General features: G+C 36.2%; 1 protein-coding gene across 7 annotated transcripts in view; it reads left to right on the plus strand.

Moving 5' to 3' along the window:
• The window catches only part of Tbc1d5 (TBC1 domain family member 5), a 545,935-nt gene that overhangs the window by 8,930 nt on the left and 527,858 nt on the right, over positions 1 to 9,147 (plus strand). For 2 of the 7 annotated variants that reach the window (XM_029554511.1, XM_017802415.2), the window contains exon 2: positions 7,161 to 7,219. The exons of the other annotated variants lie outside the window; for them this stretch is intronic. The gene's annotated coding sequence lies outside the window, so the exon portion shown is untranslated. The remainder of the gene's footprint in view (positions 1 to 7,160; positions 7,220 to 9,147) is intronic. 7 annotated transcript variants of the gene reach the window in all.

Raw genomic sequence — 9,147 nt, forward strand, 5'->3', positions numbered from 1 at the left:
ACTTTTAGAATTTTTTTTTTGTAAGTGAATGTCTTTTCAGTTTATTTTCTTAGATTTTTCAAAGTAAATAATCCTGCCATTTGGGGCTTCATCTCCCCCCCCCCCCTTATTTTTGTCTTTTTTGAGCTAGGGTCTCCCTATAGCCAGCTGGAACTCAAACTATGTAGACCAGACTGGCCTTGAACTCACAGAGATGAGATCCATCTGCCTCTGCCTCTGAAGTGCTGGGATTAAAGGGGTGCACCACTGTGCCTGGCTGGAGGCAGCCATTTTTGTGTAAAGGTTTTCTTTTTTTTGTCCCATAATATTCACTTATTGAAGCTATACTGAAACGATTGTCTTAGTTTCATTGAAACACAGTGTTTTGATAGGGTACCATTGTGATTTGATCTGCTGCGTTCTCAGAAGAGGTTTAAAATATCTTGAAAACCAAATGATCTCTTAGGACCCTTTAAGCTTAGAAGTTATGTCAGGTGACTCCTGGTAATATACACAGCTTTCTGGTACTTTAAGTAAGTTAAAGTGCCTGAAGCTTCTTTTGTAATTGTGACCCTCTAGTCTACCCTACTAGCAATTACTCTGAGGATTTACACTTTTATCTTCTCAGAGGTTGACAGTTTTTTCTATGTGGTTTGGTAGAAATTAAAAGAGAAAACTGTCAGACTACAGAATTTATATTGTGCAATATCACAGTTTGTTTACAGTGTCATAATTTTCTTTTTATGGTTATGTGATAGAATTGTCTGCTATTTATTGTACATTTTCTTTCAAGCCATGCCACCATAGGCTAAACTTCTGGCCAAATGCTGTAATTGTTAAAACTGAGTATAGCAAAATCATTGGGAAGTAATAAGTAGGCCTGCATCCAGTGACAGTAGAATCAGATGGAGGTAAACAGGTAAGTGTGTTCTTTCTCTGACATGATTTATGATTATCTTTCTGGACTTACTTGTTTCTGTTCTGTTACTGATTTTCTGGCTGCCTCTTTATTTTCCAGATATACCCATCCCCCCCCCTTCCTTCCTTCCTTCCTCCCTCCTACCCGCCCTCCCTGTTCTCTGTTCTTTACCTCCTTTCTGTTTTGGTTTAGAGTACTGATTTTGCTTTCCACTGGTCTGGGAAGTGGTTCTGATCATTACTCTATCTTTCCTTGAGGTTGCAAAACTACCTGCAAAATGCCCTGACCAGTAGCAATCACTTTACCTTGCAAAGGGTGTGGCAAACTTAGTTTTCTTCATAGTTTAAAAGCATTAAAGAGAGAGAAAGAGAGGCACAGAGAGATCATAGTAATAAATTATTAGAGAATTATAGAAGAGTAACTGAGAGGTCAAATTTAAAAGGTTTAAAGAGAGAAAGAGAGATAGAGAGAGATCATAGTAACAAATTATTAGAGAATTATAGAAGAATAACTGAGTGGTCAAGGATAACAAAGGAGATAGCAAGAGGTTAGTGTTAGAGCAAAAGCTTCTGAACAGTCTGTTATCTTACATTTCTAACCTTGATTTTATCTTTGAGCTTTTAGAGCTCTGTTAGAATTTTCATTAGAAAATTCTACTTTTGGATGGTCCATAGGAAATTGCATTCTTTAATGTACATATGTGCAGCTGAATTTATAATCTTATAAAACCTGTTTCTCCTTTTGAAGTTTTTTTTTTTTTTCATTATTTTTAAAATCTCAGTGGATGGCAGCCTCATCATGATCCTCATCATGATAGCTGTTCAAGCCAGAAACCTGGCAGACACATTTCCCCCTGGCCTTACGTATAGGCATCAGACTTTGTAGCTTCTACTTCTTGAACCCATTACCTCGTAAGGCAAACAGGCCTTAAAAAGGTAGGCCTGGAGGTGGTGGGGAGATAGCTTTTGTTGGTAATGTGCCTACGGAGCAAACATCAAGACTTGAATTCAGATCCCCAGCACCCATGGATTGGTGGCACAGTGCTGGTCTGTAACCACAGTTCTGGGCAGGGGGTGGGAGTGGGAGTGGGAGCAGAGATAGGTGGGTCCTTGCAGCTTATTGACCAGTCAACCTAGTAATAGCTATGAGTTCCAGGTTCAGTGAGAAATACCTGACATCACTCTCTGCTTTCCATAGTGCGTGGATACATGCACATACACAAGCTTGTAAAAACACCACACAGACATCCACACATACAGAGGCCATCACTTCTGCAGTCTGTGAAGTACATAATCCATCTGTTTTTCCTTTTAACTGCTGCTGTTGCTTGCTTGCTTCCTTCCTTCCTTCCTTCCTTCCTTCCTTCCTTCCTTCCTTCCTCCCTCCCTCCCAGCATGCCTTCCCCCTCCCTCTCCTTCCTTCCTTCCTTCCTTCCTTCCTTCCTTCCTTCCTTCCTTCCTTCCTTCCTTTTTTCTTTTAGTTGTCCAGGCTGACCTCAAAACTCAGTTCTACTGCCTCAGCCTTACCAGTGCTGGAATTGGAGTACATGTAATCATACCCAGTTTAAATGTGTCTTTTTGAAGAGAAAGAAAAGTGTCAATATGGCTTAAACCATTCATTGATTTGTTGGTTAATTTTGTATGAAGTAGACTGTGTATGTTGCCCACAAGCCAGGCAGCTTCAAGTTCTTCATGACACCCAGAGAGCTACTTGGTAAATGGCGAAGAGGAAATTAGTGACTTTGTTTAGAAAGTTACTATGACTTCTGGCTATATATTCTTCTCTTTCTTAAGGTTGAAGTTCATGATAATAGCTAATTTATGGTGAACTTGAATGCTTTAGGAATTTAGTTCAATTTTTTAAAAAATAATTCTATTATTTTTATTTTATGTGTACAAGTGTACTACTGCCTGCATGTATGTGAGTGCACCCGTGTCCTGCAATGCCACGAGGTCAGAAGAGGGCTTTGGATTCCCCTGGAATTGGAGTTAAGGACGGTTCGTAGCTGCCATGTGGGTGCTGGGAATTGAACCCAGGTCCTCTGCAAGAACAGTCAGTGCTCTTAACTGTTGAGCCATCTCTCCAGCCCAGAATTTAGTTCAATGTTACACTTTACTTTTCAGGAGCTAATTTTATTAGCCTCCAGAATAGCAGGAGAGCACGTCAATGAATTGAGTACAATTTTATTGATTTCTATAAAATATTTGATAGGCCTAAATTTTTCTTTTCATTGTATACAGTCAAGATATGAAAAACAATGTTCTATGATGTAGAATTACTTGTATATCTTGTAAATTACTTTCTAGCTTTGCTTTACTCAATGGCTAGACGTTTTCCCTTGTTGAGTGATGATAGCCATGTAGAATTTAATAGCTGATTGCATTTCTAAACCTCAGACCTTATCTAGTAACATTTAAAAATAATATCTGAAAACAGTTTTCTTTTTGAAGTCGACATTTGTTTTACAAGATTAGTTTTCAGGAATATGCTATGTTTGTCACTCGTGAGTTATTCAGGTTATGGAGACCAAAAACATATCAGCCATTTCTTGTTTTTCAAGAAATAGTATCTTCAATCAAATACTTCGAAAGTAATTTGAATAAAAATAGTGACACAACTTTATCTAAACACACACATATATACAACACTTCTTTCTTTTCTTTTTTTTTTTTTTTGGTCTTTTTGAGACAGGGTCTCCCTGTAGCCCCAGCTGGCCTGGAACTCACTATGTAGTCTAGGCTGGCCTTGAACGCACAGAGATCCACCTGCCTCTGTCTCTCAAGTGCTGGGACTAAAGGTGTACGCTACCATGCCCAGCTTAGAATGCTTCTTTGCTTTTTTAAAAACATCTTAAGTGTTAATTTTCTTGATTAGTTACTCTCAGGTGATATAGAAGTTGAACAGTAGCAAATTTTTGTGTAGTTAGTTCATGTGATATTAGTATTCATGCAGCGCTGCTTTTGATCTTGGATGTAATCCCTTATAATCACAAACTTTAAAGAACATTAATATTATACATTCTAAATTGAGTTATTTTGCATTAGTAAAAATACAGAGGATTAAGAAAGACATTATATAATACTCATGTTTTTATTTTTTTCCTTGTTTAAATTTAGCTTTGTATTTCATATTTTGAGCTTTGGTTGTTTATATACAAAAGGGTCTCATTATGCAGCCATGGCTAGCCTGGAAATCTCTGTGTAGGCTTGCCTTCTTAAACTTAACAAAGATCTACTTGCCTCTGCATCCTGAGTGCTTGGATTAAAAGCATGCACCACCATGCCTGACTGGTAATTCATTCCTTCCTTCCTTCCCTCCCTCCTCTCTCCCTTCCTTCCTCCCTTCCTCCCTTCCTCCCTTCCTGCCCTTCTTGCCTGCCTGCCTGCCTTCTTTCTTTCTTGCTTTCTTGGTAATTTCTTTTTAATTATTGTAACATATGTAAAGTTATAGATTGTTTGATTCAGCCTGTTTTTTATTTCCTCTAATACATTTTGAAAGTGACTTTTTTTATCTTATGAAATCAGACATTAGTGGATCAAAATGAATCTTCTCATAGGAATAGAAATATTGTTTATAGGATTTTTCATATATCTCTTCAGTGTTCTAGTTGGACTCTTTTCTTTTTTGCAAACTTGAAATCATATCTTCACATTTTATGATACTATTGAGAAAATACACAGGTTAATCAAAACGCCATTAAAGTTATACTAAAGAAATAGGCCTTTTTAATTAGCCATGATTGTTTATATAAAATAATGGTACTCACAGGCTTTCCTGGGTTATTGTTACGGTGCTCTGCTGAGGCTCCATTTTTGACTTACTAATATGCTGGAGCTTTAGTAAAACAATATTCTCTCCAATGACTTTGCAATACTGATGATGGTAGTCTATGGAAAGTTTTGTTTGAAACAGTTTTTTTTGTACTGAGTTATAACTCATTATAGAAACAGTTTATATAAGAAATGATTTCGAAGTCATTACAATATTAAACCAATGAAAATTTTTGTGACAACAAATCTTATAGTTTGGTTGATTGTATTTCTGTAGTTGCATTATTCAAAAGTACTAAAAATTGTTTTTGATATTGTAATAATGCTAATAAAAGAATCTGTAGTTTATTGTACTAAAGTTTGTATGGGTGAAATAAGTGGTTTGGGTCGGTGAATAAACTTAGCAGAATTTTATTGGTCATATGTCTGTAGAAGTTCATTATTCTTTCACTTCATTTGTATGTGTCTACTGGGTAGCCTTGTAAAAATCAGAGAGAGGTTACCTAAAAGAAGGATTGGGAAATAATTGTGTGATAGGTTCAGTTTGTTTGAGATGATGTAAAGTTTTGGAGATGGATATTGATTGATGATAGCCAAGCATTGTGAATGTACTGAGTTGTACACAAAATAGTTAAAATTAATTCTGTACTTTACAGTGATTAAAAAGTCAATAGAAAGAAGTCACTAATAGCTACATACTCCAAGAATAATCTTAGGGAAAACCTTTGAGGACATGGTAGTGGGTGAGGGGAGAATGAAAAGGGAAGAGCATGAGCTGGGCACCAGGTGTTGTCAGCTGGTGGCTTCTGCAGGGCAACATTCATACCTTTAGTATTGAAGGATACTAACTCTTCTGATTTGCTAGAGAGCACTTTTTTTTTTTGTTCCTCTCACCTTTTTCTTCTTCATTGTGGAAAGGAAGGACAAGCACTCATGCTATATAAGTACACTGTCAGTGGAGTGTAAGTTAGTGTGTGTGAGGTAGGCTTAGTGGGCTGCTACTGGCATTTTAAAGTTAGAAAATATCAATTAGAAAATACATTATGCACAGTAAATGTAAATGTGATGATCACATTTTTGTTTCAGTTATATAATGTGTGTGGTTGCCGTGTACTATTTATTCCTTAGAGTGGCATTTATTTCTTTTTTTAAGGAGTAGTATGGAGGATTGGTGCCCGTGTAGCTACTAGAAAGTGGATGACAAAATTTGGGCAAAGGATCTTAGACAATAACTCAGCGTTTCATCCTATTTTCAGACATTAGCCAACTAGTAAGATGGGTTGATTAGGAAGACCCAGCAAGGCTTGTAGTCTATTAGCATATGATGAATCAGCCATGTGCAAATAGATAGGATGATGGCTAAGATATGCTGATCTCATTTTTGAGTCATTGTTTGTGAGAAATATTAATTTGGAATGATTCAGAACTTTATGAGGTAGGTCCTGGTAATATGTTTATTTGTAGAACTTGAATATAGAGGTTAAGTAAAGCTCTCTCTGATTTAAACAAATATTATTTTTGTTAAGTATTTGAAAAAAAGATTTGTAAAAGAGTAGGTATTTATTTAGCCGGCTGTGGTGGTGCACATCTTTAATCCTAGCACTTGGGAGGCAGAGGCAGGTGGATCTTTGTGAGTTCAAGGCCAGCCTGATCTACAAAGCGAGGTCCAGGCCAGCTGGGGCTACAGGGAGACCCTGTCTCAAAAGACAAAAAAAAAAAAAAAAATTATTTTTACATTGAAATTATCCATAATGCATCTTATTCCAGAGAAAGGGAGAATTGTTAATAGTATTACAATATAAATCCAGTTATAACTGAAATGAAATTCTACTATATTTATTTGTTGGTGAGATAGCTTGGAAAAATTTTCTAACTGTTTTGTGAAATTGTATCATGATGCTTTAAGTAAGCGGTTTATATAAATGTCTGGAATTTCATGCTCAGCAGATACTTGCTATTAATGTAGGGCCCTCTTTCACCTTTACATTGCTCATTCTTCTAGATTTTATCATCTTAATTGATCTTTCACTTTAATTTGGAGGCAAATGGGATTACCTTTTTTTGTGTTGAGATCAAGAACATGTATTCAAAAGATATGCTGTTTACGCAAGAGAAAAATCATACGTGCTCTTTCTGTTCTGGAAGTACTCTTATTTCCTGAAATAATGTAATGAAGAGTGAGTGAATTATTTTAGCAATCTTGTTCTGTTGGGGGGAGAGTTTATGTAATACTGAAAGAAGAGTTGAGAGGTTCTTTAATAATCTTACCTAGCACTGAACTGTGTATAGATTGCACTTATATTCCTTATGTTTAAGGTGATTATTTTCAACTCTGATATTTTATGATCTGAAATGTATCAAATATATTGGGATAAACATATATCTTTAACTGATTAGTCTAGTTTGATTTGTCTAAAAAGGGGCTGAGTTTTATGGATTTGAATGATAAGTCACTGACAGGAGGTCTTCAACATTTTTTTCCTTCTGAACAGATGTCTTGGACTGCAGTGACTCCAAATTCCATAATCTTTCCAATTTTCCCATCTACTAAGTAAGTTTCAAAAAAGTGACATTTTTATTGTACATGATTGACTTAATTCAGGCAAATATTGCAGCAGAGTAAAAACTTTATCCCGATGAGGAATACTTTAGTATTAACAAAATGTTAGATTCTTTATTTTTTACTTTTTAAGAATTTAAGGCTTGATTTTTCTCAGTATCTGTTTTCAGAATAATAAGCTCAAGCTTACAACCAAAGTAGAGAACCCAAGGCTCTGTGAGAAAGCTAGAGCCATAGTACATGTTCTGGTTTCATTCTGTTGCTGTAATAAAACATCCTGACCAAAAGAAACTTCGAGGAGGAAAGGGTTTATTTGGCTTAAGTAGGAATTCAACTGCTAGTCACATCATATCCACATTCCAGAGCAGAGAGAAATGAACCCACTCATGTTGCCTGCTGTTTTGTGCTTATACACTGCTAGTGTGCTTCACTCTTACACAAGGGCAAGGGTCCTTGGGGAAAATAATTGTCTGTAATACTGAGCAACGCAGGCTGAGTCTAGGGAATGGATCTGAAAGCAGTTTTGTTGACCACTTCAACAATTATGTTGCTATTGTATAGTATTCATCAGTATATGTGTGTGTGTGTGTGTGTGTGTGTGTGTGTGTACGCACTAGCTATTAAGAAGACTATTGGGTGCACATTATATTTTTAATCAATGAAAAGAAATAATTCTTTGAAAACTAAAATGAAGATTAGCATTTAAGTTCAGATGTTTATTGACTAGATTTGTGAGACTTATGAGGTGAATAGCTATAAAGATGAAAATTGGAAAGCAATAATATTTTTTTAAAAGGTAATTTTAATTTTGCTAAAATGTCCAATGAGTTAGAGATGTGCTGGTGGGTTTGTAGGAACTTGAGGAGAGATTAAATCAGTTTTATCTTCATGAGATGCTTTCAGTTGGATAGGAAACTTGGCTATGCTTTGAAGGACTGATTGGTCAGAGCTGACAAAGGTAGGGGAAGGGACTTTGCTGGGATGAGGAACATCATGAACAAAGGCACAAAAGCCTAAAAAGAATCTAAAGCTGGGTTTTGAAATTTGGATCAGGTCACTTGCTGGCGTATCAGGTTTGTGCCATATAGAATCTTAGGACAGGATTGGAGAGCCAGGGAGAGGCCAGGTTATTTTTTGTCTCAAGCAGACTGAGATCTATTTGAAATGGGTAGAGTGGCCTGGTTAACTTGTTTGGGCTTTCTCTTTCCACAGTGAAAGAAGAGTTTAGGAGACTGCTAAACTTCAGGGAGGAGAACAGTTAATACGTCATAACAGTTCAGGTAGTGGAGGAGTGGTGGGCATACATTCTCAGTAGTTTCTTCTTTTTATGTCTTAAGTTACACATTTAATCTAAGTGCCTTCTAGTGTCAGGCCTTTCAGTCCATGTCCTTTCAAACATTCTTCTTTATGTTGTTTGGAAGTTCAGAAAAATTAAATAAGGTGACTTTGAAATAAAGAACAGGCAAATGCTATTTGTTTTCAAATTTCACATGCCTTCTTGGATAATCTGACATTTCCCCTTGGGAAAAAAAATCATTGTAATAGGGCTAGAAACAGGAGAGAGTCCTGCTTACTAGAAACAAGAATGAGAAAAATAATTGTGATTTTGTATTCTCTATAAGTTTTGGAAGGGTGGTTTTCTGGAGCTAGGTGACTTCTATGTTACAGAAGTATGTTAGGATGCAGTAATACATAGGAATTTGAGAACATTTTCCTGTATTTTGTAATGAAGCTTCTGATATTGAAGAGTGACAGATTTGCAGTGTGACATTTAAGTTTAGTAAATATATCTTTTAAATCCTACACTTGAATGAGATCCATTTCACAAACTGATTTTAATGTATATTCTCTAATTTATTCTGATAATACATGTGAGATATAGGTGTTATTAGCCTGTCTTATTTCCCCATACTCTCTTT

Source organism: Nannospalax galili, unplaced genomic scaffold, assembly GCF_000622305.1.
Source record: "Nannospalax galili isolate Female #2095 unplaced genomic scaffold, S.galili_v1.0 scaffold364, whole genome shotgun sequence".
Classification (NCBI taxonomy): Eukaryota; Metazoa; Chordata; class Mammalia; order Rodentia; family Spalacidae; genus Nannospalax; species Nannospalax galili.